Source organism: Balaenoptera borealis (assembly GCF_965194805.1).
Source record: "Balaenoptera borealis genome assembly, chromosome: 1".
In the NCBI taxonomy this organism is placed as follows: domain Eukaryota; kingdom Metazoa; phylum Chordata; class Mammalia; order Artiodactyla; family Balaenopteridae; genus Balaenoptera; species Balaenoptera borealis.
The window spans coordinates 164,356,858-164,365,989 of NC_138860.1; positions in this window are offsets into that span (position 1 = coordinate 164,356,858).

Below are 9,132 nucleotides of genomic sequence, written 5' to 3' on the forward strand. Positions count from 1 at the left end.
TGTAGCTGACACTGGGCTGGATGGGTGTGGCTGGATGCTGAAGGTGGACCAGGAAGAAAAAACAACTTTGGCAAGCACAGAGAATCCTCCTCCCTTGCTCTCTCCTTTCCCTTGGAAAAGTAGGGCTCACTGACTACAGGTGTTTCCCCAAACCTCCTGGCCACTGTGGATCACCTCCTTCCATCACATCTAGAAGCTTCATGTTGGGTCAAGAATGCTGAGTATCACTGGCCCAGCAGGCCAGGCAGCCAGGGCCATCTCTCCATCCTTCCCCAGCCTTACCTGAGACCAGGAACCATGGCTGCCTCATGCTTGATGCCTCCGCTGGGTGGTGGGAGGCCCAGCCTATCCTGTCTCCACCATTTGCTTACAGATCTCTCTGAGCCTTAATTTCTCCTTCTGTGGAATAAGATGAACAGCCCTCACTTCCCCTCACCCCTGGGGAAGAAGGGCAGGACCTCTCCATGTAGAGCAGGGAAAGCGATGGACCACCAAGAAAGCCATCGTTCCCCTCTCCAGCCTTTGGTTCACCCAGCAACATATCCTCATGACCCTTATGGAGGAACTGCTGATGCCTGGGGTGGGAGGTGGGGAGTGGAGGCAGCTGTTTCTCATCCTGGATTTGCCCCTCCCTCTCCTCCAATGCCAGCCACCTTCACTCAAGTGCTTCCCCCCAATTCCAAATTCCTGATGCCATCTCCCCACCTCCATGCCAGCCCCTGATCTGATGTTCATCTGGGCTTTTTGCTGGCATTGCCGTAGCCCCCACACTGCTGCTGTCAGCCAGCTCCTGGCTGATCCTGCCCCTTCATCCCCCAGCTCCTAGCTCCAGTCCCAGGTCCTTCCTCTGGAACAATTTTCATTCTGATTCACAGCCAGTGTCACAGCCATCTTCCCAGGGGAAGTGGGAGTAAGAGGGAGTGGATGGCTCCTAAAACCCTGGGCTGCATGATTAGAAACATACTATTTAGGAAAAGGGAGGTGACAGTCCTGCTCATGGCCCTGCCAGGCCACCCAGGTGTTGTATTCAATTCAAGAGCCCTGTTATCGTTCTCAGAGAACTGAGTGACGTTCCTTTAGAGCGCACTTCTCACTCTTTGTAATGACTAATTTATTTAGGTGATTATTTGTTCATGTCTAACCTCCTCACTAGACTGCACGCTCCCTGAGGCCAGGGGCCATATGAACCGATTTAGTTCACCTTTGTATTTACAGCTGCCACATCATAGGTACTCATATTGATTTACTGAATATATGAATGGATGAATGGATGGTTAGATGGATGCATAGAGAGGTTAAGAGGGAAAGTAGACTTTTTACACAACCAGCCCCTTTACAGGTGTGAGTTCAAAGGAAGTTAGGAGGGGGAGGAGCCTGATACCCAGAGGACAGGTTCTGTGTGTGTCTGGGAGGCATCCCACCTCTGAATCAGAACCCAGGTCTCTTCCTGGCTCTGGGCATTGACAGTAGGAACAGGATGGACCACGGGGTCCTGGACATGCCCCCTGCCCCTTCCCCGGGCCCCTACCCTTCTTCCCATTGGATGGCAACCTTGTGCTCTTGTCTGCCTTGCCCCAAACCATCCTGCTTTCAGGAAACGATGTGATCCTTTTATAAGCACCGGAGACTTAACTGGATTCCATTCTTGGGGTTATTTGCATTTTAATGACCTGGAAGAAAAATATGCAGACATGGCGAGACAGCAGAGGCTCTTCCAGGTGTTTAGAGAGAAGGTCTCTGGGTGAGAAGAGCTCAGGCCCTGCTGCTTGATGTCCTACTGGCAGGTTTGTGGGCCGTGCAGCTTCTCTTCCAGCCTCCTACCCCAAGCACCTCCTGTTCCAAAAATGTTCTTTATTTCCAGGATAGGACTCAGCTCTCGGTGGCGTGCATCACGGCAGCCTTTCAGAGCCAGCCGCACAGTCTCTCCTTACCCTCTCCTCCCCAGCCTAGGGTCCCTCCCTGTTCAGGCCACCCAGCCTGGTTGGAAGCCCACGATTCAGGGCCTCTCAGAGACGCAGCTTCTGTATAGGCACTGGAGCTTCTGCAGAGGTGGGACTGGAACAGTCAGGCTGCTAAGAAGCCAGACCTGGGTTCGCCGGCAAGCCCCAGCCCCTCCCTGTAATTAGGCAGGCACTGGTGGGGAGGAGGAGGGGGAGGGGAGAGAGAACAGGCACGCGGCGCCAGAAAGACAGCCACATGAAGTGCCTGCGGGATTCTGGGTTCAAACAGTCTCCCAGACGACCCAGATGGCTATCAGCGACCCCAAAGAGAACCCCGAGGGGGAGGGGATGGGTGGAGATGAGTTGAGCGGAAAGGGGCCTTTTCCCAGCCTCCCGGGTAGGAATTGCTCTCTTGATGAAACGCAGGCCCACTTTCGCCTGAGTGTCTGGTCTGTGCAGGGGCGCATTCATCTGGTATTCATAAGCCTGGCGTTAACTCTAATGGAAAGGCACCGTGGGCTTTGCAGCTCCCTTTCCCGGCCGCTCTGTGATTTCCCATTAGTGAAATGAACGTGCAGAACTCAGATGACAGTAGCTTGGACTGCTGGGCACACACACGCATGCACCCATGTCTACACATGCAGGCGCAGTGGGCTGGGTTCTGATCCTATGCCTGGGTGAAGGTGGCAGGACAGCTACTTCCAAACCCAGCTAAAGATCCTCGGGGGTCTGCTTGGGAGCTGCTACATCACAGAATGCTAGAGCGTCATAGAGGAAGAGAGCACAGACCTGAAGTCGAGAGACCTGGATTCAAGTCCCAGCTAAGAGCTAAGATTCGCTGCGTGCTCCCACCCTCCTGGCACTGTGCCATGTGCAGGGCGCACCTTACATCCTCCAGTTCTCACAACAAATGCTCAAGTGGGTATTATTGTCCCATTCTACAGATTAGGAAACTGAGATCAAGTAACTTGCTTGACATCCTACAGCTAAGAGGCAAAGCTGGGATTCCAACCAGATCTGCCAGAGTTCAGCCAGAACACAGACCAGTTACTGTTCCCTGTTACTTACTAACCTCATGACCTTCTCGGACCCACCGTTTCCTCATCTGCAGAATAGAAACTCATACCTCTTCTACTTCTTACACAGGATTGTTATGAGACTGGCAGGTTACGTACATACTTACACACTTAATGAGATTTTTAAGCCGCTTGGTCCATGTTAAATTCTAGACCAGAGATTCAGCCTGTCTGAGATAGCTGAGAGCGTTCTGAATATTCTTTCTAGGAAAACCCCACTCCAATATTGAGAAATGTTCTTTTCCTTGTGAGAAAGAGTGGAACTGATACATTGAGGAAGAAGCGCCCTAGCCAGACTTGGCAATGCCAAAAAGGACTCAAGGTGATGCATTTCTGAGGACTTTCATCTTGGCCTCCTTGACTCATTGCCTTGAAGGCAGAGGAAAGACCCAGTGATGGGGTCTGAGGCATCTGACGCTTCAGCCCCAGGGCCCTTGCCCACTCGGAAAACACTGAAGCCACCCCACCCTTCCTGCCTCTAACTGCCTTTGTCTGTCAACTATCTCCCAGGTCAGTTTTCTGGGGCCTAGAGCAAAGGACATTAACTTTGTTTGCACCTGCGTCAGAGACCATCGGGAACGCATGAGTGGGCCTTCTGAGAAGAGGGACTGGGCAGCTGGGAGGCTGACTTTCCTGTGTCTTGGAGGCCTGGGCACGGATGGATAAAGCCACCAGGTCGAGGCTGACCTGGTCAGACCGAGGTCGCAGAATTTCCATTCCAAATAGCAGCCTTCTCCTTCCACTCTCCTGTGTGTGAGCAAAGCCACAGCCACCTGTACGGTGGGGTTGGAGGCGTGCCCGGCTTGCCAGTCTGCACCTCCACACTGAAGTGTCCCAGCTACAGGTACACGGAGACATGCGCCTTCCAAGAGAGCAAGGTGCCAGGAGGTGCAGTCCTGTGGCGTAGCTGGTCTGGGCCCTTCGTCCCAGACCCGGGGTGGTGGAGGTAGGGGGACCGCAGGAGAGATGCGTGCAGAGCCCGGAGAAAGATGAGCTTGCTGGGAGTCACTGTTTGGTTGAAGCTCCCTCACTCTCATCTTTTTCCGCTCAGGTACCAGGAGCAGAGGAGCCAAGAGCCTCCTTCCCCCACTTTACCAGCGAGATTCTTCTCATCCCTGTGTGAGAGATTCTGCCCCAACCCTCCTCTGGTCACATCTGCTTATATAAGTCAGTGCACATTTCTCAAGATGTATGTGCATGTGTGTGTGTGTGTGTATATATGTATATATGTATTTGAATATATGCATACGTATTTGCATATGTGAGCATGTTGACGTGCGTGTACAACACACATGTTTGCACGTGTGTGTGCATTCTCAGCCCACCCTCCTCCCAACTCCTTTCCCCTCCTGGGTAGCAGGGCCTCCTGGGCACTGCTCTTGGGCTTCTCTCTTGAGTCTACACACTGTAGGGGATATCACTCTTGTTCATAGCTTCTTTTCTTCCCTCATGAGGATAAAACTCCCAAATCTGTATCTCCAACCTCTGACCTCTTTTCCAAGCTCATTTCCAATTGATAATCTGTGTGCATCTCGAACCCAATGGTCCCAAATTGTCCCTTATCACCCTTTTCCCCAAACCAGGTTTCCCTCCAGCCCTAACTATGCCTGAGATGGGCACCGCTGCCCTCCCAGCCTCCTTCATCTCTCCCATCTCACACTACAGAGGCCGGCGGCTCCTTCCTGTGAAACAAGACCTTCTCTATTTCACCGCCGCCATCCTAGGCCACGCCCTTACCACCACACACCTGTTCCACTCACCAGTCTTCACCTGGTCTCCCCACATCCAGGCTCTCTGGCCCTAATACACCCAATTCAGAGGAGCGGAGTTCTTTTTAAAAGCATGAGCCAGATCATATCACTTCCCATTGCAAACCTGTGACTGGGTTCCTGTGGCCTTTGGAGCCAACTGTAACTTTTCTTTCTTTTTTTTTAATTGAAGTATAGTTGATTTACAACGTTAGTAAATGCTGATTTACAATGTTAGTTTCAGGTGTATAGCAAAGTGATCCAGTTATATACATATATATGTACATATATATAAGAATTTTCAGATTCTTTTCCATTATAGGTTATTAGAAGATATTATACAGTATACAGCGCTATACAGTAGGTCCTTGTTGTTTATCTATTTAATATATAGTAGTGTATATCTGTTAATCCCAGACTCCTAATTTATCCCTCTCCCCCTTCCCCTTTGGTAACCATAAGTTTGTTTTCTTTGTCTGTGAGTCTGTTTCTGTTTTGTAAATAAGTACGTTTGTATCATTTATCTTAGATTCCGCATATAATATGATATGTGATATCATATGATATTTGCCTTTCTCTGTCTGACTTACTTAGTACGATAATCTCTAGGTCCTTCCTGTTGCCGCAAATGGCATTATTTCATTCTTTTTGTATGGCTGAGTAGTATTCCATTGTATACATGTACCACATCTTCTTTATCCATTCCTCTGTCAGTGGACACTTAGGTTGCTCCCATGTCTTGGAAGCCAACTATGCCTTAACTCAACTCTTCCCTCTGATGCTTGCTACCTGTGGGCCACTGGCCATGCTAGTCGACCTCTCTGAGCCACAACATGGTTTTCATAGAGGTATGATGAAAACGGAGCAAAACAACATGTAAAAGTACTGCAAAGTGTCTTTTATGTAATATATATGTTATATATATATATATGTTTTCTATATATTGTATAGATATGTATAGCATTATATAAAATATGTATTTTCTTAAAGTTCCTTGGTTTGGGGGGAGAAGTAGTGTGCATGTGCTTGTGTGCGCAAATTTGCAAATATGAAGGAAAATGAGTGTTGCATAGAACTGCATACACTGAAATACTTTTATTTTTCTCATTCATTCACTCATTCAGCAAGCAAGCATTTGTTGATACAGCTACGTACCATGTGTGGGTGCAAATGCATAGAAAGACCCAAGTTCTAGCCCTTAAGAATTTGGCACCATATATGAACTTCCCCTCGAGTCAGAATACTTGAGGAAAGTCCAGATTCAGTGGTCAAATCCTAACTCCCTTGCTCAGTCAGAGCTCATGGGTGTGTAATAATGTTTACAAGGATGTCTGGCTGGCCCTGTCCCTCCATCGTTGAGGGACCCCTCACCTGGAATTATTTGCCCTGGAAATCACCAGGCTCTGCAGAGCCTGGCAGACCTGTCCTCTGCGCAGCTTTTTTCTGCAGAGGGTGAGGCCCTGGCCATGGCAGATGGGCTGAGGTGCGGGGAGGCCGCTGCACCCAGACCCTGGGAAATTCATGCTTGCTTTTGTCGGGGGCAGGGAAGTGGAGGTCAACGAGACTCCATCAAACTGAAGTCTCTCCAATTTACTTTCAGGAAGGAGCTCCATTAATGTGAGGGTTTGGGGAAAAAAACAAAAACACTAATCACCATCCAAAATGTACATGCTATTTCCCATCTGGTGTGCGGAATTGGATCATCTCGGGAGTCTCGGGAAAATGCAGCAGATGGGCTGGGTTTGGAGCGCGTCTCCCCACAGGCACTGAGGAGAGGAGGAAGAGACTTGGCACCGGCAGGCAGCCTGTGTGAGGGATGCTGGGCCCCGCCGGGCACCCATCAACTGGGTCCTGCAGGAACCCTCCCCACTGTCAGATGCCTGATGCTGCCAGAGCAGCTGTGTTGGCTGCCCCTGTGGCTTCTGGTCCATCCTGGGAAGCAGCGGCTCATGCTCTCAGTTTGCAGAAACTCTGCTGCAACTCAGATTGCAGTGGTGCCAGGGAAAGATTCGAGGACATCACACGCTTGCTGCTACTGCTTCCTCACTGTGCACGACGGGCCGGCCACTCACCAAGGATCGTAGTTAGTGCCTCCCAGAGTCACCAGGCTGGACCACTGCTGATCAGTGGGGTCAATGGGGTCAGTGGGGACCACTGCAGATCAATGGGTCAATCAAGCACTCTGCCTGCACACGTTATTACTTGGTTTGGATGTCTCCAGGCAAGGGATTTAGGGACGCTCCAGAGAGGATGGGCGCATAGAGATGGACCCCTGCTGGGGAGAAGGCACTGTCCTCAAGCTTCTGGCCTGCCAGGCCAAGGGAACAGGTGTCCAGGGTCCCCAGGCTACACCACTGCAAAAGGGGCTGTGTGTCCCAGACAGTAGCTTACCCTGTGACCTTTGAGAGGATTCAGGAAGGAGAGAGGCATGTACAGCAGGCAGGAGGCTGGATCAGCTCCCAGCACGTGGAAAGAGAGAAACTGGGAGGGAAAGCATAGGGTGGGAAAACAGGGCTCCTGGAGAGAAGGACCACGGAGACGGCAGGGAGTGAACAAAGCTCTCAGAATTCCCCTCTCACAGGGGCCTCGAGAGAGGGAATGGCCCCTTCCTCCTCCTCCACCTGACTCCAGCCGATGCCTGCCGTCCTATCAGATGGCAGGATGCCACCAACACCTTTCTTCTCTGCAGTGACTTTCGGTCCCCCTCCCTGGGACAGCCCTCCCCCCAACATCTAATTAAAGGGAAGAAAGTAATTAAGGAAGGGCAAGTAACATTCCCGGTAACTTAATAACGATTGCCGCCCCCGCCCCCCTTCCGATCCATAAATATGACACGCAGAACAACTTGCGGCAACACCAAGTTGTTTATTGCTTGCTAAGCTGGAAAGCACTTGAATTAACCTCTTGCATAAGTGGATTTAGGAAAGATCCAGGCGTCTTCAAGTGGAAAGAGGACGTGAGCCAGACAGAGTCCTTGTCAGGGAACACAGAGGATGGGGCCTCACTCACTCACGCACTGGCTCATTCCTACAAGTGTTTACTGAATGTTTATGTAACGGGCCGTTTGGTAGTGTCCAGGATGTAGAGGAGAATAAACAACATTGCCTGCAGTTTGAGACCTGTTGTCCTTTGCAGTTTTAAAAGTGGCAGCTGTGACCCAGTGAGAGGAGGGACCGATACCCTGGGAGAGGACCCTTTGGGGCTGGGGGCTAAAATGAGATGGGAGGGCAGTACCCCAGCCCCCCACCCTCCCCATCCTAGCTGAACCATTGCTGATTAACAGGCCTATTATATATACCAGGCACTGTAGGGGGGGGTGGAGATAAAGCACTTACCACGCACCCCCCCCCAATCTAGAGAAGTTCATAGTCAAGTTGGGGAGACAGATTGGGACACAGCATGAAATGCAGCATGAAGAGAACTACTCCTTAATAGAGATGTGTGCAAAGTGCAGGAAAAACACAGGAATGGGAACAGTTAACTCTGTCTGGGGGAGTTCTAGAAAGGCTCACAAAGGAGCTGACATGGAAGTTGGGTTTTGAAGCCTAGCTAGGAATTCCCAATGGAGAAAAGGTCACAGGAAAATCTAGGTGTTAGGAAAGCTTGTGCAAAGACTCAAAGGCATGAAAGAGGAGATGGCCTGTTTGGGCTGAAGAGGAGAGGGGTGAGGCAAGTGAGGGAGGGGAAGGGAGCCATGGAGGTAACAGAAGAGAGGAAAATAGCGCACAGCACATGAAGTGTGATGTGGTCTAGTGGTTAAGAGAACTGGAGAAGGTGGCCTGGATTCAAAACCTGGCTCCACCACTTCCTAGCTGTGTCTCACTCAGTTTCCTCAACGGCAGAGCACAATGAATAATGGTACCTACCTTATAGGGCAGTTGTGTGGATTAAAAGAGTGAAAACCTGTAAAGTGCCCAGAGTGGTGCCGGGCACGTAGCAAGAACCAATAAATGTGTCTGATTACTACTGACTTCTTATCACCCCTCCACCTGACACACTTCTCCCTGAGCCATGGGGAGGGTTTGAGCAGAAGATCAGCTTCCTTTCTGCGTGTTGCACTTTGGAAAGATCCCTCCAACAATGGTTTAGACTTGGTAGGTCCCCAAACACCACCACAGTCCCAGAATGCCCCAGGAAACTTGTTCAAATACATATTCACAGGTCCGCCCCAGAATCACTGAGTCAAAGTCCCCCAGATCGGGAGGAATATTTTTGGGATGATGAAAATATTCTAAAACTGGATCGTGGCGATGGCTGTACAACTCGGTGAATTTACTACAAATCATCAAATTGTACACTTAAAACAGATGAACTTTACGGTATGTAAATGAATCTCAATAAAGCCATTAAAAAAAAAAATCCCCCAGG